This window comes from Balaenoptera musculus, chromosome 21 (assembly GCF_009873245.2).
Source record: "Balaenoptera musculus isolate JJ_BM4_2016_0621 chromosome 21, mBalMus1.pri.v3, whole genome shotgun sequence".
NCBI classification, from domain to species: domain Eukaryota; kingdom Metazoa; phylum Chordata; class Mammalia; order Artiodactyla; family Balaenopteridae; genus Balaenoptera; species Balaenoptera musculus.
The window spans coordinates 21,222,569-21,243,237 of record NC_045805.1 but is presented as its reverse complement, the minus strand read 5'-3'; the positions used below and the strand labels follow the sequence as shown (position 1 = coordinate 21,243,237).

At 35.7% G+C, this 20,669-nt stretch overlaps 1 protein-coding gene and 1 long non-coding RNA gene across 7 annotated transcripts in view; one reads left to right on the top strand and one right to left on the bottom strand.

Annotated features, from left to right (window-relative positions):
* Window positions 1-8,045, bottom strand: part of DLC1 (DLC1 Rho GTPase activating protein) — a 398,002-nt gene extending 389,957 nt beyond the window's left edge. For 2 of the 6 annotated variants that reach the window (XM_036839018.1, XM_036839019.1), the window contains exon 1: window positions 7,056-7,348. The gene's annotated coding sequence lies outside the window, so the exon portion shown is untranslated. Of the gene's footprint in view, window positions 1-7,055; window positions 7,379-7,770 lie in introns of those variants that run through there. The other 4 variants (XM_036839010.1, XM_036839009.1, XM_036839011.1 and 1 more) reach the window with 4 other exon arrangements.
* On the top strand, window positions 1,850-12,623 carry LOC118888037. Its single transcript, XR_005018224.1, has 3 exons — window positions 1,850-1,926; window positions 7,270-7,271; window positions 12,586-12,623. It is a non-coding gene; the product is annotated as an uncharacterized LOC118888037 (long non-coding RNA).
* Window positions 12,624-20,669: the final 8,046 nt, after the last annotated feature.

The following is a 20,669-nucleotide window of genomic DNA, read 5'->3' as shown; positions in this document are numbered from 1 at the left end:
TGACTGAGCATTTGTGGAGGTCAAAATGAAATTCATTTTCTTGATGGAACTGTCAAAGAACAAATTATCTAGCAAACTAAATTGTGGCACATTTGGGCACCTTCCACTGCCCCCAACTCAATGATAACATGAGAGGAATGCTTTTCAACGCAAAACTGTCAAATATTCAAGAGGCTTAGGATCAGTGAAAACACCTAGGACAGATATGATTATTCTTAATCCCTTTATGTAAATGCATGAACAAATAGCAAAAAAAAAAAAAAAAAAAACCCACACTCAAAGAAAGCATTTCTAAGAGTCTAATCAGGATAGCCAACTTTTAGTAAAAGACAATTAGTGCTTTTTCTTTAAAATATTCATGCTAACTAATCGAAATTAGACAGGGCTAGAATTAGGCTTAGGAGAGAGAAACCTTTAATAACGATGCAAAAACCTATCTCTGTATGACTACAGGCAGATTTCCTTTCTTTAGTGGCAATCTTTGTCTTAATCCTTCACAAAATCATTATCCATCTACTTTTACATACTTTGTCAAATGTTGGAATTTACTCATTATGCCTCATTAGCTGTCTGTGGAAAAAACAAACTCCTGTTAAAATTCTTTACTGGGTAAATTACTTAATGAAGCTTAAAATATTATATATGAAAAAGCTTCCATGTCTTTAGGCTGTCTGGAAATCATCAAAAGTCTTAGTAAATTACAGAATAAACCATCTATAATGAGCTAAGTCAGTGGATTAAGTAGTACATCACTTTTTCCGAGAGACACATCCAAGCTTCCATCATTTTTGGTCTTTAGAAGAAGAATGAAGAAATGGGTACCCAATTAAAATATTTTTTTAAATGTTTACCTATTTTTATGTATATATTAGTTTTACTGAGCTTGGTAAGTTTTTTCTCCTTCTTAGCTCTCAAATGTGTTCCAGGAATCAAGTAAATTTGAAATTAACTCTGTCAGTCCACTAGAATTCTGTCAGCTCATCAGGAAAGAACAGGCTGTTACAAAGTTGCAAGTTAATATTTCTGAGGTTCCCTATTTTTACCTCCAGCTTCCTACTATTTAATGTAGCCTCAGTAGTTTCTAATTCCCTTGCAGGGAGGAACCCAGATACTGGCAGTGTTTGACTTACCACCACTTTGCCGCTCAGGTCAGCCAGGTTTGCGGATTCTCAGAACGTTTTTTTAAATAACCACGTGTAATTTGAGTAAATCTTTAAAAATGTCATATTTGTCTGATACCACTAAGACTTTTCTGGGGATAATTGGTTTCTAAGAGATCCCAGAATTAACACAGTCTTGGGGGACAATATTGCATCATGGATGCGGTAAGTTATAGACACCTGTATTTCCTTCGGGATTCCATGTTTTATTTTTTTAGAAAGTACACAGTCTTCTCAATAACAGTGTTCCATCTGGTACAGAACCCTTTGAGCACCTAGAACTACGCTGTATCTTAGCTATTTCTTCAAATAAATTCATTAATGAATAATTAATCATTTGGTTTTTTGACTTCGTATCTCTTTTCTGCAGACTCCCTTATAACCAAAGAAAAGTATTGCCTTTGCTCCTAACTTATTTCACTTGGAATTTTTCATGCAACAGGAAATAGCTTAGAGTTAAATTTGATATCAAAAGTTTGGTTGTCTTTTTTTTTAATGGCAAAGCAATATGATTGAAATGTGGTTTTGCCTTATTATAAAAAGATACTTCTATTCCACAACGGACATGAATTATAATGCTTTATCATCAGCATGGTGAGATGTGGCTTTGCTTTAAGTGGCCACTTTCTATTTTTAACTTTGCTATCATTTCTAAGAACACTCTAAGGGTAGACACAGTAATCACCAAATATAAACAAGAGGGCTACAGCAACACAGGTGCTCAGACAGCTAGGTGACAACAGAATACTGAGATTTCAGTCATTTGGTAAGTACAACTTTCACTGAAATCAGGAACATGAAATCACTGAGAACTTAGCTACTTCTGTTAGGTTGGTATCCTATCAGGGATTGATGCCTCTGATATCAACTTTTGTCTTCTGTATTTAATATCTATAATTCTTATCTTATTTTGTCATCTTCCTATGTACATTTGAGCTTGTTTTTACTACCAAGTGTCCCATATACCCAAGTAATAGTAGGTTCATTAGAAACTTTTGATGATCGTGATAATAGTAATAGTAAAAGAGCTTCCATGTATTAAGCCTTTACTGTGGATCAGGCCCTGTATTTGGTGTTGCACTTACACTATCTCCTTTAGTAATAATACTCACAAATACTCTATGAAGTAAGTACTATCATTGTCCTGATTTTACAGGGAGAAATTTTGGCAGGACTAAGTAACTAGCTCAATCTCTAACACCTGTTGATGGGCAGTGATTATTACCTCTATTTTTTGTGAAGGCAAGATGTCTGTTAAAGAAACTTTTTTTTTTTTTCTGGTGATTTGCATTAGTTACTTAGGTTTTGTCTTCCCCAGTTTTCTCGCTTCTATAATGGGAATAATGAAAATTGTTGAGAGAGAATAATATTGAACTATAATAATAATGAGCTGATAATATATGTAAAACACTTAATCCATGGCATAGTGCAAGAACTCACTAGATACTAAATGATGATGATGATGATGATAAAGATGGTGATGGCAATGATTCATTTAGTTTTTGACGGATCTTAGCTGCAGAATCCATGGCTGAGTAGGAGCTGGAACTATCCCTTGCATGCCCATGTTATTTCAATATAGATGAGTGATTTGACCACAAGGTGAAACGCCATGATTCTTTCTTTCTTGATTCATTTGACCTCTGCTTTTTAAAACAAAATTTTGTTTGTTATACTGTATGCGACCCAATTTGTACATACAAAGTCTCATCTAATGCTCAAAATGACCCGGTGATATAAATATTTGCATTATCTTCCAGACTTTACCAATAAAAAGCAGAAGCTCAAAGTAGGATGGGGCACGCTTGAAATCACAGAGCAAGGATTTCAAATGGCAAAGATGCAAATCTGAGCCAGTTTTCTGTCTCTTCCCACGAGCTTTCCAGTACACCACCCCCATTTAAATTGTGGAAAATTCACTAGTGCTCTGCTCTCACTGGCCTCGTGTAACTTAACTTTGAACTATTTTTGGATACTCATGCTTTCTGCTGGCTCTTAATGAACTTGTAATGTCATCTTATGAGAGTGCTATTAACCTCTGGCCTCAGGCTCCGATGACTCTTGCCAACCTCTTATTTTCCTTCCTCTTTAAAAATTATTATTCTATCATTACAGGATGTCTGGAAAATTTTTTAAAAAGTCTCACAACACCAACTCTTCAATGCTGGTTTTCCTTTCCTTTCTTTCTTCTTTCTTCTTTCCCTCCTATTTATTCCACAAACATTTATTAACAAACATGTATTGACAATACCTGACATGCTAGGTATTTTGCCAACTGCTGGGAATAAAAAGAAACACTGGTTGAATTTTTAAACTTGCTTTCTGATCTTCCTACTTCCTTTGGATCTCATTTCTATTAAAGGACTGATTTCCTCTGGATTATCTGAATTGTATTGCTAAACCGTTTTGTTATTTCAGTCTCATAGGGAAACCTTTTCACACATACAAGCAACTACAACTGCTTTTTTCAGTCCTCTGGCTTAATTCATGAGCAAGTTTATATGCATGCTGTTTACATTGCCTTTCAGCTTTTTTTTACATCGGAATTCCTATTTAATCTTTTCAAGTTCACTTATATACTCTATAATCCACTGAATCAAAATCAATAATCTCTTTTAAACTAGGTCTCAAGATCCACACTTCACCTTTATTCTGTTTACCTTCTTCAAAAACTAAGCGCATCTATTTCTCAAAACTCTATGAGCTGACCAGCAGTTTAATGCCAAACTAGAAGTAGTATGCTGTATTTCTATATCCACCCCAAAGTCAATCTGGATTTGGGCTTCTCTGTGAACCTGTTTGATTTGTGCAACTAAGGGGCTTATCATTCACCTGGGAGAAGAAGGTACGATACTTATGCTATTTCCTTCAAATCTGGAGGAATTTTCCCTCATCCTCTTTAAATTCTCATGTACAATTCTTAACGTTTATTCAGATAATAAAATTTTCTGATCCAGATCTAAATCATCTCTCATTTGGAACTTTGTTGTACTATAATGATTTCTACAGAGAGAATTCTCATTGTAAGATGATATTGACACCAATTCATTCATTCTCCAAGAGGAAACAAATGAAGTAAAAAACAAAGACACATCTTAAATGTCCCAGTTCAGAGTTGTTTTAATCCTATAACACCCATCCTCTATAAGTAAGATTAAACCATGCCTAAAGTATTTGTACTGAGGTGTATGGTATGAGCAGGTTTGGATAGGGCCAGAAAAATTCTCTTTTTTATTACAGCGTCCTCAAGAAAAAAATAAATAAAACGGTGTACTAGGCCCTCTAGTAATCATGCCATCAGTTGTACAGGCTATTGCTTTACTGCATTTATTCCTCATTCCAATCATGTAGAGTGTGGAGACACTGGAAGTGTTGAATAGCCTATTTTTAAGTGGTAATAACATCAGGGAATCCAATCTGGTTCAGAAAAATGGGGAAAAAAAGCATCATGACTCACATTTTCTCTAAGGAAATGGTATGTGCTAGAAATGACACATATTAGCTTTGTTAGAAAGGCTCTCGCCATGGAAAGTGCAATGTTTTGGCGTGCACAGCAACATATACTGTCATATATGAAGAATGTACAGATGAAGCAGCCAGCTCCTCCATTTGACACTGCACTGGTCAGCCATTTATTTATATACTATAACAAATTCTGCATGCTACAACTAAAGGACTTGGTAGAAGGCTCAGAGGAGATATATGAACCAATTAAAGGACTGTAAATAAGCTGTAGAAGGGAAGATGAAAGGAAGTGGGTTTATTTGGCCTAGAAATGTACACTTATGTTTTCACACGTCCATTTAGGCTTTCCACATTTGCAGTGAGGTAGAAACCCACAGAACTGGAAACAGGCTGCAGCAATAGAGATTTAGGTTAGATAAATAAAAGGATGTCCGGGCATGTGAGATTCTTAAACCGATTCCAGTGGGGGGCAGTAAAATCTTTTCCGAATGTCACTGGTTAAGTTGATTTATAAGGATACCATTTGGAGGCAAGGATATGAATCAGACAACCTCCTTTCTAGCTCTATGTTTTTAAGAAACATCAGTTTAAAGTTAATATAATTATTAGCATATGGATTGATTTTCTTGGCATAAACATGAAATGTAACAAGACAGTCACAAACAAGTTACTCCTTTAAAATGTTTGTTGAAGGCATAAGAAAACTTTTGCATTTGAGGAAATTTCATTACTTAGTAAATTTGATTCTTTTTTAAAACCATTAATGTATATTTTTTTCTACACTGTAATACTGGTGGCAGCTGTAAGCCTTTTTTTAAAAAATAAGCATTACAATTTTCTGTTTAAGGTAGCCTTCTACCGGATACAAATATATTCATACTTTATTATGAGCAGTTATTATTTGAGAACAAGGTGATGTCATATTAAGTTACCTGAATTATGATACAGGGTACTATGGTTCCACTGTCATCTCTTCTACTAACTAGCGGTGTGACCTTGGACAGGTCATTTTTGAATGTCATGCTTCAGCTCCCTTTTTGGCACCTTTAGACAGTGTTAGAAGAGGTGACCTCTTATATTCTTTCCTTCCTTAAAATTCTATTGAGGAATTTTATTAAATCATAATTTAGACAAGTCAATATTTTATTTTTAACATACTTAAAAAACAGATTCTTTTTATCACTTTTAGAAGTCTTAACACAACAAATTGTTAGTGAGTAGTTAAAATTTGTCAATATAAGTTATTCTAGCATAAAATTTAAGCATAATTAGCTAATACAGCAAAAGGTCACCTTATACTATGTAAAAGTTTATGATGAAAACACTGGATTTCTTATGATCCAACTGTCAAATAGCTTTCATATTTCATTTGGGATCTTTTGTGTTCATCTAATAGATTTGAAAATATGCATGGATATTTGTTCCCTTCACATACCATTCCATATGATTTCTATAAAATAATGATTTTCATTCTAAATATTCAGAAATATAACAGTATGTTATGCATTAAAACTCTCTGCTATGTCAGTCATTACTAAATTTCTTTTCTCATATACTGCACATGTAAACATAACTTAAATACACTATAGCCCAGTGGAAATGTAATTTTATGATTACATGAATTATGAATGCAGATCAGCTTTTCATATGATTGTAGTGATTTCCAGCTGCCTTAAAATAGTAACAATGAATGTCATTGTCATTGAGATTTACTTTATTCAAAAATATTCACACAGAATATGATCTGAGCAGTGAATAGTGAATTCAAGAAAGTTAATATAAATTAAATCCAATTCTGATCTTTAAATTTTTAAAAATCAGATTAAATACTATTTAGGATAGAAATATTTGTAAAATTTCGTGTGTTTACTCTTTTTAAAAATAAACCATTTAAGCTGTGCGTTAGCAGTTTGACCTGTGGTTGAAACTGGGTGGGGAAATATTGAGGAATCTAATCTTCATATTTTAAATGAGACACAAAATTTTCTTTGGAGATGCATTATTAAGAAAAGTCACTCTATAGCGGGATCTACTTTTCCTGTTGGCAAAAGACGGGGAAAGAAAAAAAATCATTTACACCTCACAATGTGTGAGAATATGTATCTGTTTCATATAAGCCATATAATAGGAAAACTGGTCTGTCTTCTGGCTCCAGTCATAAATAAGTTAAGGATTAAAAAGGGATGAAAATAAGATCTTAGTTTACGGAGAAAAATCTCCATGGAGCCTATTTTAGAATTGACATTTTGCTAAAACAATTTGACTCACAGTTTTTTTACTTACTAAACTTTTTCCACTTCTGATTTCGTGGCTCAGCTCTAAAACCTAGGAAATCACCACTCCGTGCAAGATGCTAACATTTCTCTCAATCTTTCTGCCTCTTCAAAGATTGCCTCAAAGCGTAAAGATAGATAGTCCACAGCGTCTTACCTAGACGAGGAGGAGCTGAAACGCCGAGGCAAGACATGCTTCAACACTCAGCCTAGGAAAGGAGTCCGTCCCCGTTAGTTTCTCCAAAATATAAGTTCACATTTCGTGGTTGAGATCATGGCTCTATTCTAAGCAGTTCTGCGCAGTGTGTGATTCTAACAAAAACAGCCTCCGCAGCTGGAGGGAGCCTTAGCTGAAGCCGGAGTCTGTCAAGGCGTTCCTAGTGACTTCTGTCTAGTAAATTCAGACTGATGTTTTGCAAAAGGGGCCTCCACAACCAGGCCCAGATTGCCTGGGAAGCATTTCCTGCCTCTGAGTGGTGTGCATGTGAGAAAGAGTGAACCGAGAGGAGGGGAGGGGGGCAGAGCAGAGGCCCGCCCAGGCGATTTAGGAGTTCTGATTTTACACAGAACTTAAGTGAGTTTGTCAAAACCCTTGAGGTGATTAGCTGGAGAGTCATAAAGCCGTAGAGCTTTTTCTATCTCACGCTGCTTATGAAAAAAAAGAAAGAAAACATCGTTCTCTCCTTCCTCTACAACTTTTCCACTGTATTCAATGTATACACACAATGTAATCAAAATACGTTTGCAGTGCTCCTTTCAAAAGATCTTTTAAGGGAGCAAGATGCAGTTAGTTTTAATACCGTAATTCTTCTAAATTTGAAAACCTTTTTAACGCTCCTTCATTTAAAATGCTGCAGCCTGATATACCGTACCTGAGAAGATCTGTAAGTAAAATCCTAGGAATCCAGCGAATAGAACGTTTTCTTCCAGATCTCTCCGACCCCAAGAATCCTTCCCGGAATTAAAGTAGTTTGTGTCATGGCATAGGCAGTATTGCCTCTGGTCAGAATCCTCCAGTTACACACATCTAGTGCTGGAAAAGCAGAAGACAGACTCCATCTTGATCCTATTACAATCTTGCTGACATTAACCACTTGCAACTGCTTCCATCCAGCAGGACAGAGTGCCCGAATCACTCTAAAGCAGCTCACAATATCTGCATCCTTCCTCCACACAAATGTTGTGAACTATCGTCTGTTTATCTTTTCTGCTTTCTTGTGCCTCCACTGGATGACTTCCTCCTAGCTGCTCTAGGCTGGGAACTTGGACTACCATTTGGTTTTGATTAAAACCAGACAGCCAACTCTGGAGAATTTAGGGAATAAGCTAATGGAAACTGCAAGTATGGCTTTAATTAGTACATCAATTAATAATAGATGTTCGCTCGTCTTATAATAAGATGACACAAATATAAACGCAGAGGAAGCTCAAGTCGTTTCAGGAAAGAAGTTGCACCAATTCTCCTTCTTTTATGACCCAGAATTCTCTTTAGGGAAAGTGGAAGGAAAGAAGAGAGATGTGGCCTTGGGACATCCAGGTTGTGGAGAGGCCAGTGGAGCAGGCTGATTGTTTATACCAGAGAAACAGGAAACAGCATCTCTGAGTTTAACTATCCTGCTTGGTTGAAACTGCTCAGTAATGTCTCCCTTTACAATCAATGGATTCTCTTGCTGTTTATGACTTACGCATTTCTTTCAGTGATTAGTGACCAGATTAATCTGATTATTGGGTCTACATGGGGCTTGCAAATATCCAGAGATTTCCAATAATGGGAGGCACAAGAACAATTCCAATTTCAATATGATAAATGAGTACCATATATAGAGGTACAAGAAATAGTAAACCTATTAGCCCTAAGATTTATGCTGTACATCTCTGAAATTGTAATCAGTTTTCATTATTCATGTTTATTCTCAGTTGGCTCTAATTTTTATAAAGGCTGACAGACACCTAGATATTGCAATGATCATCTTTTGAGTACTTCCTGAGAATACTGAGTAGGTGATAACTCAGAGAAGTACTATGTTATAGCCATTATTTCTTTTCTTATTGGAGAAGAAAATCTCTCAAAATTAGTGCAAAGCATGGACTACTAGAAATATTAAACTTAATGTTTAACATGTGGTTTATATGTTAAATTTGGTTGAATGGCAAGAATGACATATTACACATTGATTTTTCAGATGAGAAGCATTCAAATAAAAACATGGAGGCAGAAACAATTTTTAGAAGTTTATGTCAAAAAACGTTACTGATTAAAAAATGAGCATTTAGATTCCTTTAAGTTAACCTTCAACCACATGGCAAGAAGGAAGTCCATAATTTCATAAATTCTTTAAAGAGTTATTTATGTTCATACTCAGAATAATTCCACTGAAACTACTGCTCATTTAATCTTCCCAACTATCGTTGTGTGTATTCTTATTTTTATTTTACAGATCAAGTATTAGAAATTTATGGAAGTAATTTTCTCACAATCAAATGATGGAGTAGCCAAGTCTACACTGGAACCCAAATTTTCAGATTCTAACTCCCTGAGTCCAACTCTCTCTCTTGACTCTCACTTAATTGCTGTGTGAAATTGGGAAGACTTCTTAAACTCTCTGAGTTTCAGATTCCTCCTTATAAATAGGGACAATTCCACATAACTCCCAGATTGGAAAACAGGATTAACTTTATATACAGATATATTTATAAATTATATTTCTTTCCCTTAGGAAAACACTGGAGCAGAATGGAATGAGAATTGATGTAAGTTCTTTCCTAAAATAACTTGTATATCTCTATCCCTATCTGCTTCTAGCCCTGCCTCTGGTATATAGAGGGCTAGAACATTCGCACTCTGCTAATTCTTCTTAGCTAGATTCTCCTCATGAGTACTATAATCCCCACCCCCCCTTGTATAATTTAGCCTTGTTTCTGTTTATGTTGGCCTGAGGAAACAACAAAACCCTATTCACATAGATTTATAAATGCTTTTTTAGATATCTAGACACTCTTATTAGTAATTTTCTCCTTAACGTTCTCTAAACAAATAAGACTTCATGATTTATTCTATTATTAGAAGGAATACTTCTCAAATCTTTAATCACTCTTATTTATTTTTCATCCTTCAGTTGCCTGACTCCAAACAAATCCCAGAACTTATATTCTCATAAAGGCTTTACCAAATATGAGTATAAAGATAACTAATGAGATTGTTTCCTAAATATTTAACATAGTGTCAGGCACATAGAAGGGGTCCAAAATATTTGTCCTCTTCTCCTTTCCACTTGTAAATCTCAATACATAACTCCCTTAAATGTTTGCCTATTACTCTGTACTTGATCAGCTAATAAAATATGGTATAGAGGCAGTTAAAAAGTTGAAAACAAAGTATCAGGAAAGGAGTCTGGCTCCAAAACTAACAATCATGATGACCCCATGCAAATTACTTTGCCTGCACAAACCTCAGTTTTAGCCTCTGGATCTAAGGGTTTTTCAAAATTAGAGATAATAGTCCGTGTCAAGCCATTAGACTTCATGGCTGGTGCAGTGTTCATTGTTAACTAGAATTATTTTTACCATTTAAATTATTGTCCTTTTCATGTTTACATCTCTTTTCTATGATTGTTTTCCTGAAGAATCTATCTATCTATTGAGCTCAGTTAAATATATGCATTTGGAACAATTTTATTGGTGGAACGATTAGGTACTTTATTTTTTTTAAAGAAAAAGGAATTGCAGAATGGGGGTTAGAAGCTATTGTGAAGATCAACTTTCTTCCCCTGTACTAGGATCTAAATAGTAAACACTGGCTATGATTGATAGTAAACACTATCTAATCCCCAGCCACCTTTAGGAAGTTTGAATCTGCACTTTTACAGAATTGTTCGATGACTCTAAAATAGACCAACAACATTTTGACTGTGCAAAGTGGGACGTATCCTTTGAAAAAAATGTCTTATTCTTTATGAATTGAGTAGCAAACATCATTAATTCAGCACTCACATTTAACATTTGTGATATTGTGGGTGTAAGTAGGCTTTTATTCTTTCTGTTTTAATGAAAGAATACTGTCTTAATAGTAATGAATTTAAAATTAATATATAGAGAGATGGAATGCCTTTAAAGCACTTTAGAAGTGTCCATACAAGTACAGTTAGTGTAATACATGCAGAAACACTTTGTCTACGAAAACTGATCCTTCAAAAATCTGTTTAACAACTTTGCTTGCAGTTTATTAGAGTTACCACATGTGTGTCAAAGCAATAAAAATAGAATGTATTTGACAGATTTCTACTTATTTTTTCAGTAATATTTATGTGTACTTTCTTCCAACAGTTTCATTTTGATAGACACATACCCACATAGGAAAAAATACAATTTTGCAGTTTTTATTTACTAATCTGCATATGCATACTAGTTTTTTGATCAACTTTGCAATCTTTTGACACCCCACTTTCGCTAAACATTTAGTATTCATCCAGAAGAATTTATTAAAGGAACACAATTAAGTTTGATGTTAAGCTAACAAAAGAATCAAAATCGTATAAATTCTCCCAAACCGGTTACACCTACTTCTTGGACTTTTATGTACATTGCTTCCCTTCATTGAAAATTATTACAACTCAAGAATAGGTATGAAAAAAAGTAATAAATAAATTGATAAATTTCAAATAGAAATGAGAACATAAACTTAGCAAGTAGTTAAAAAAATAATTACATTGGCACAGACACTAGAGTGTATATGATCTCAGAAACTGAAGAATCTCCCTGCCTATTCAAAAGGGCCAGGATATTCTCAGAAGCATGAAGATTCCAAGCCATGAAGGATGTTTTAGAGGAGGCTAGCTGTGCCCAGCTAGTGGAGGTGGAGGTTCGTTCTATGTCACACAAAGATTTGTTCTATATGAAAACATACGCTAACATCGACACGCGGTACTCTTCAGCATCCTTCTTAACGTTACCATAATGTTCTCTGAAATGCTCATTTCCCTGGATCTTCAGTCTATCCAAAAAATGTTTCCTCTTCACTTTAGGCTGAGAGCTCATGCTCACTCTAGCTTCTCCTATTGGCCTTTCAAACGTTCTTATTGTTCTTACACATTATCGCTTGCACCCTCTGTTCGCCTGGAAAAAGTGGTGAAACTATCTGTGTCCAGATTCCTTCATCTCATAAAATTTTTGCTCCAGTTAAACGTCTACCCTTTGAGAGTCATTCCACCTGACTCCTTATCCTATGCTCTCCTACAGAATACAGGGCAGCGTTCTCAGTCCACCACTGGGGGGTGGGGTGGGAGGTAAGGGACCAGGGTCATGAACTTGTTACAAGGGCTTGTAGCCTTGAAGGAATATCTGTTCAATTTCTGTTAAAATACAAGTATACTTTTCATCTTTGTCCCTTTAAAATGGAACCATTGGAAAGCCTGAGTATACATACCAAATGAACATACTTAATATCCATCCACACATTCAAGTAATACTTACTAAGTATTTACTATACATAGTACTATTCTATGCACTTGGGATACATCATTAAACACCACCAGACAGAAAAAGGAAAGAGCTTTGCCCTCATGGAGCTTAAATGGAGGGTAGAGGATGAGTAATCCACAAGAAACATAATAAATATGTAAATTATCTAGTATACGGGTAATTACTAGGGAAAACAGAAAAGTGCATAGCATGATAAAGAATATGGGGAGTGGGCTTCCCTGGTGGCGCAGTGGTTGAGAGTCTGCCTGCCAATGCAGGGGACACGGGTTCGAGCCCTGGTCTGGGAAGATCCCACATGCCGTGGAGCAACTAGGCCCGTGAGCCACAACTACTGAGCCTGCGCGTCTGGGGCCTGTGCTCCTTAACAAGAGAGGCCGCGATAGTGAGAGGCCCGCGCACCGCGATGAAGAGTGGTCCCCACTTGCCACAACTAGAGAAAGCCCTCGCACAGAAACGAAGACCCAACACAGCCATAAATAAATAAATAAATTTATTAAAAAAAAAGAATATGGGGAGTGAGGGGCAGTCATGTTACAGAATTAAATAAGAGATATCAAAGGAGGTCTTTCTGAGGGACTTTTTAGTAAAAAGTTTTAAAAGGGGAGGGAGATGGCCATATAGATATCTGGGGGTCACAGAGTTCCAGGCAGAGTAAACAAGGTCCTAAAAAAAGAGTGTTCCTGACAGTTTCCAAAAGTAGCAAGGGAATCAATGAGGCTGGGATAGAAGGAGAAAAGGGGAAAGAAAAAGAAGATGTGCTCAGGGTGGTAAGGAGGAGCATGTTAGGTGGTGTCCTGTAAGGACTTTGACTTTGACTCTGAGTTAAAAGTGGAGCCCTGGCAAGGCTGAGTGGCAAGATCTGCTTTACATTCTAATAAGGTTACTCTGGCTGCTGTGTTAAGGATAAGGTAAAAGGAATTAAGGGCCAAAGCAGGGAGACCAGTTAGGAGGTTACTATGGAAATCCAGGTGAAAGAAGTGGATGGCTCAGATGGAGGTGATGAGAAAGGTATACTTTTTTTTGGTCTTTCCTGAAGAATTAGATTAGCTACATAAGAAGAAAAGAAGGAGTTGAAAAAGCTTCTTGAGTAACTCAAGGATGGGGTTACCATCAGCTGAAAAAGAGAAGCTTGGAGATGAAGCAAGTTTTGCATGGTAGAGACCAGAATTTTAGTTTTGGACATATGACATTTGAGATCTGTTAAACATTTCTAATAGGCGTGTCAAGGAGGCAGTTGGATACACGAATTCAAGTTTGGAAAGGATTTTGGAGCTGGAGAAATAAGTTTGGGAGTCTTAAACATATAGTTGGAATTTAAAGCAAAAGACAATGAGATCGCCTTGAGACTAACTGTACTGTAAATGGAGAAAGCAAGAGTAGAAAGAACTAACTGGACATTGGATTTAATGATGTAGAAGTCACTGTTGATAATGACAGGATCAAGTTCAGAGAATCATATGGACAAAAGCCTAATTAGCATGCTTTAAAAGAGAATTTGAGGAAGGGAATTGAAGACACAAGTAGAGTCAACCCTTGAAATTTTACTGCAAAGGAAAGCACACAAATGGCATGATAACTGTCTGAGATATGAGAAATTTCTATTAGGATGGGAGAATGACAGTATTTTTGCAAATTTTTTGTTTTGCTTTTTAAAATCAGCATGACATCTTCCCAAAGGGAGAGGAAAGATGTTGTAGGCAAGAGAGTGGAGAAATGTTGGAGTGAAATTTTGAGGAGGAGAAGAGTACTAGGAATGTGGAGTACAGAGACTGATTTTGGATAGGAGTATGATACATGTGAAAACTTTAGTGGATATTCAATATCATGATTCAGTTAGTCACTCAGCAAATCTCAGCTAGCCACTATTATGGTTTTCATTGCTATTCAATTTACAATTACTTTTTGTTGTTCTTAGTCATATAAAAATTATATACATAATAGGGATTTCCCTGGCGGTCCAGTGGTTAAGATTCTGAGCTTCCACTGCAGGGGGCGCAGGTTCCATTCCTGGTCTCAGAACTAAGATCCCACATGCTTCATGGTGCGGCCGGAAAAAAAAAATTATAGCCGTAATAAATAATTGGTTGAATAGATGATATCTAAGGAATAAAACCACAAAAATTTTGCAAATATGCTTGTCCTTGTGGTTCTTTGTATTTTCCTACCTCCTGTTTTTTCTCTGATGACACCTGGTACAGCAGGTGCGGGAGGGCTTTTTCCCGTGGCACTGTGCATTCGCTTTTCTATCTTTTTATTGCTTTTGTATTTCATCTTCAGATAGTATATTTTTGCTGTTGTTTTCTGGTTCTGAGTCCTGCTAATTTCTTCATTTTTATTTTTCAATTCATCTCTCAATTCTTCTAGATTTCAGTTGCTTTTGGCATTTCTCAAGTGTATTTTAAATATTTTTACTGAGATATAATTGACACAATAAACAGCATGCATTTAAAGTATACAGTTTGGTTGCTTTTGACAAATGCATATTCCTGTGATACCATCACTGTAATCAAAATAATGAACACATCCATTACCTCCAAGTTGTCTCATGCTTCTTTGTCATCTTTCTTTTGCTCTTTTCTCCCTCTCCACCCCAAACAAATACTGATCTGCTTTCTGTTACTGCAGATTAGTTTAAATTTTCTAGACATTTATTTACATGAAATCATATGTATGTAGTTTCTTCTGGCTTCTTTCATTTAGCATAATTATTTGAGATCTATCCATGCTCTTGCATGTATCAATGGTCCATTTTTTATTGCTGAGTAGGGTTCTACTGTATGGATATACTACAATTTTTTTAATCCGTTGACCTATTAATGGACATTTGGGACAATAACATTGGGACAAAGTTATTTGACTATTACAGATAAAGCTGCTATAAACATTCATGTACAAGTCTTTGTATGCACATATTCTTTCATTTCCCCGGATAAATACTTAGGAATGAATGGCAGGGTCATTTGATAGGCATATTTTACACTTTTTCAGGAACTGTCAAACTGTTTGCTGAAGTGGATCTTCCATTTTATATTTCCACCAGAAGTTCCTGAAATTTTTATTGTCCCATATGCATGACAACACAATATGATCAGTTTCTTTAATTTTAGCCCTTCTGATAGATGTGTAGTCATATCTCATTTGCATTTTCCTAATAATTAATAATTTGGGGACATCTTCTTTTCCTGTGCTTATTTATCATCAGTATATCTTTGAGGGAATGCCTATCCAAATGTTTTATCCATTTAAAAAATTGGGTTGTGGTTTCCTTATTATTGAGTTGGAGAGAACTTTGTATATTCTGCATACGTCTTTTTTGTTTTAAAATAAATTTATTTATTTATTTATTTTTGTCTGCTTTGGGTCTTTGTTGCTGCGCACGGGCTTTCTTTAGTTGCAGCCAGACGGGGCTTCTCACTGAGGTGGCTTCTCTTGTTGCAGAGTGCCGGCTCTAGGCACGCAGGCTTCAGTAGTTGCAGTGCACGGGCTCAGTAGCTGTGGCTCACGGGCTCTAGAGCTCAGGCTCAGTAGTTGTGGTGCATGGCCTTAGTTGCTCCACAGCATGTGGGATCTTCCCGGACCAGGGCTTGAACCCGTGGCAGGCGGATTCTCAACTACTCTGCTACCAGGGAAGCCCTCTGCATACGTCTTTATCAGATGATTTGCAAATGTTTTTTCCCAGTTTAGCTTGTCTTTTCATTTTTTTTTAACAGTGCCTTTTGTAAAGTTAGTTCTTAATTTTGATAAGTGAAAAAAAATTAACCTTTTTCTTTTATGAGTTGTGTTTCTCGTCTCAAGGCAAAGAAATTAGGTTTCATTGCCTTATCTAAGATCACAAAGATTTTCTCTTATATTTTATGCTAGAAATTTTATGGTTTTAGAGTTTACATTTAGGTTCTTTGATACATTTAGAGTTAATTTTTTATATGGCACAGTGAGAGTATGGATTGAAGGTTTGTTTTTTGTTGTTGTTGTTTTTTGGATGAGGATACCCAATTGCTGCAGCACCATTTGTAACAGTCTTCCTCCACAGAATTGTCTTGTCCCTTTAACAAGAATCAATTGACCAAATATGTGTGGTTCTATTACTAGACTCTCTATTCTGTTCCACTGACCTATTTGTTTATCTCTTATGTAATATCACATCATACTGATTATTGTAGTTTTACAGTAAGTTTTGAAATCAAGTAGTGTAAATATTCTAACTGTTCTTTTTCAGAGTTGTTTGGATAATCTAGGACCATTGCACTTCTATATGAATTTTAGAAGAAGCTCATCCATTTCTACAAAAATGCCTGTTGGGGGACTTCCCTGACAGTCCAGCAATTAAGACTCTGAGCTTCCACTGCAGGGGGCACAGGTTCAATCCCTGGTCAGGGAGCTAAGATCCCATATGCCACGCGGCTTGGCCAAAAAGTTAAAAAAAAAAAAATGCCTGTTGGGATTTTGATCAATTTGGAAGAGAATTAACATCTTAATAATATTGAGTCTTCTGTTTCATGAACACTATCTCTTCTTTTATTTAGGTTTTTAATTTCTCTTACCAGTGTTTTCTACTTTTCACTGTAATAGTCTTGCACGTTTTTTGTCAGATTTATCTCTAAGTATTTCGTATCTTTGAGACTATGGTAAATGGTATTTTCTAAAAATTCCATTTCTAATTGTTTATGGCTATTACATAGAACACAATTCATTTTTGTACATGGATTTGCATCCAGCACACTTGCAAAACTCACTAATTCCAGTAGCTTTTTTAAAAAAATTTTCTTTTTAAAAATTTTTGGCCGCACCTTGGGGCATGTGGGATCTTAATTCCCCAATCAGGGATCAAACCCTCACCCCCTGTGGTGGAAGTGCAGAGTCTTAACCACTGGACCACCAGGGAAATCCCTCCAGTAGCTTTTTGATGATCCCTAAGATTTCCTACATAGATAATGTTGTATGTAAATAAAACAGTTTTGCTTCTTCTTTTTCAGTTTGAACACTTTTGATTTCTCTTTGTTTTTGTTTTATTCCACCGGCTAGAATCTGCATTACAATGCTGAATAACATTGGTGAAAGTGGACAGTCTCGCGTTGTCTTGGATCTAAGGAAAAAAGCATTTTTTTTTTTTACCATTAATTATGATATAAACTGCAAGGGTATTTTATAAATAGATGTCCTTTATCAGGTGAAGGAATTTCCCTCCATTCCAAACCATTCCACTGGGAGTGGTTTTGTTTAATAGGAACATTTGGAGATGTTTGGAGATATTTTTGGTCGTCACAACTGGGGCAGAGTGGTGCTTCTGGCTGCAAAACATACTGCAATGCACAACACAGCTTCCCACAACAAATGATTATCTGACCCAAAATGTCAGCTTCCCACAGGAAATAATTATCTGACCAAAATGTCGACAATGTCGAGGTTGAGAAACCCTTCCCTGCTTTATTTCTAGTTTGCTGAGAGTTTTTTCTTTTTAAAATCAGGAAAGGATATTGTAATCCCAAAATATTTTTCTGAATAAGATTTTTCTTTTTTAGTCTGTATGAAGTTTTTCTTTTTTCAGTCTGTTAATAATGGTGCATTTCATCAGTTGATTTTCTTTTTTTTTTAATTAATTTATTTTATTTTTTATTTATTTTTGGCTGCATTGGGTCTTTGTTGCTGTGCGCAGGCTTTCTCTAGTTGTGCCGAGCAGGGGCTACTCTTTGTTTTGGTGCACGGGCCTCTCATCGCGGTGGCTTCTCTTGTTACGGAGCACGGGCCCTAGGCACAGGGGCTTCAGTAGTTGTGGCTCGCGAGCTCTAGACCTCAGGCTCAGTAGTTGTGGTGCACAGGCTTAGTTGCTCTGCGCGACATGTGGGATCTTCTGGGACCAAGGCTCGAAACTGTGTCCCCTGCATTGGCAGGCAGATTCTTAACCACTGCGCCACCAGGGAAGCCCCTCATCAATTGATTTTCAAACGTTAAACAAATCTTACATTCCTGGAATAAATCATACTTTGTCATGATGTATTATTATCTCTTATATATTATTGAATTTAACTTGCTAAAATGCTTTTAAGAATTTTTGCATCTATGATCAAAAGGGTTAATGATTTGCTGTTTTCTTGTTATCTTTCTTATTGACTTCTAATTTAATTTCATTATGATTGGAGAACATACTATGGATAATTTGAGGTTTTTTGATTTACTGAGACTTGTTTTATGGCCAAACATATGGTCCATTTTGGTAGGCGCATTTGAAAAGAATGTGTGGGGGTTTTTTTTGTTTGTTTTTTTGGTAATGTTTTTATAGATGAAGTATCTGATCAAAATCCAGAGAACTGGAAAATTTTCACCACTATTCTGTCAAGCAGGGATGAAGTAGCATACATTATATATAAACTAGAGGTATATCTTTACAGAGCCCTTAGTTTCAATGGATTCCCACTGAGCAGCCTCATAGTTTCTTGGAATAGAGATCACCCTGCTCCTGGAATTTTTAAGCATTATCCAGTTTAAATTCTACATACCAGTAGGATAATCACTTATATTTGCGATGAGTATTAGCTAGGTATTCGCTAAAGCTCTGACAATTGAATCCAGCCAATTTTAAAGTGTAAACATATCTGTGCATGTGCCTGTTTGAGTATCCAATAGAAATCACTATTTCACTTATGCTTATCAGCCTTGATAGAAGTGATATGTATGCCATTAGAAGTAAAGAACACAATTAGAACCGAAAAGACATATTTCTTTCTCAAACTCTAGAAAAATGTTGATATTCTATTCAGTATCCAATAGGACACGTTCACATTTATATAGTATCACTTCTACAGCCTGGTCTTAATTATTTTCTTGGATAAAGCAACCCACAAGAGTGTTTTCTTCCGTGAATTTCACTGATGAGTTTTCCATTTTGTATGAGAAAAGAAAAAAAATTTTTTAACTTTAAAATTAACGTTTTCATGAAATTATATATCTCATTTTAAGTTGGAGAAAAGTATGTTGGGCAGAAGAGAGCAAAAACTTTGCCAAAATTCAAATGTTAGAAAAATAGTTTGAAAGAGTTTGTAAAACATGTGTCATAATAGGTTTCTTCTATTCCTTATGTTGGAAGGCTGAATTTCACTGCAAAAATAATCCTATTGTGGAATAAAATATAATAGAGTTTCCTCTCCTTATATTAGTTATCTGTGGGTCAAAATGGAGTGTCAATTACAGTTGCCAAGTTCTTTTGTAGACAAATGAATCAGAAAAACACAGTAGCTATTTTATTTGAGACCTTGCTGAGCTGCAAGATTTTTAATGAGTTAAAATAATACTTTGGGTTTTGAGAAGAAAGTGTGAACTATCAAAAACACAGACATTTGACTTTAAAGTTAGGAAAAAAACATGGAAAGTCATCTTAAGCAACAGACACATTGAACTTGGAGATAGAATCCCCTGAGTGATGGGCCCCAGGACTGTTTTCTTTGGACTATGCATCAAGAAAACCAGTCTGATGATACTGAAGCTCTTGAGAGAAGAGTCTTCTATCACTAGCATGTATGCTCAAAAATTTGCATGTAAGAAAAATGATTTTACCACATGTCTGTATAGCCATGCCAAGATGATTATTTGATTTTCTTCTAGATGGGAACAAATAATAATCATAGTTACTACTAAAAACCAACTGGATAGAAACCACAGAATGTACAAGATATATAAGCAAATAGAATAAGTGAATTAGACGAAATTTTTAAAAAATTAAGTGGATTAACAAGTGGGGTTTATTCCAAGAATGCAAGAATTCTTCAATATATGCAAATCAATCAATGTGATACACCATATTAACAAACTGAAGGAGAAAAAACCATATGATCATCTCAGTAGATGCAGAAAAAGCTTTTGACAAAATTCAACACCATTTATGATAAAAACCCTCCAGAAAGTAGGCATAGAGGGAACTTACCTCAACATAATAGGCCATATATGACAAACCAGCAGCCAACATCGTTCTCAATGGTGAAAAACTGAAACCATTTCCACTAAGATCAGGAATAAGACAATGTTATCAACTCTCACTACTATTATTCAACATAATTTTGGAAGTTTTAGCCACAGCAATCAGAGGAGAAAAAGAAATAAAAGGAATCCAAATCAGAAAAGAAGAAGTAAAACTGTCACTATTTGCAGATGACATAATACTATACATAGAGAATCCTAAAGATGCTACCAGAAAACTACTAGAGCTAATCAATGAATTTGGTAAAGTAGCAGGATACAAAATTAATGCACAGAAATCTCTTGCATTCCTATACACTAATGATGAAAAAATCTGAAAGAGTAA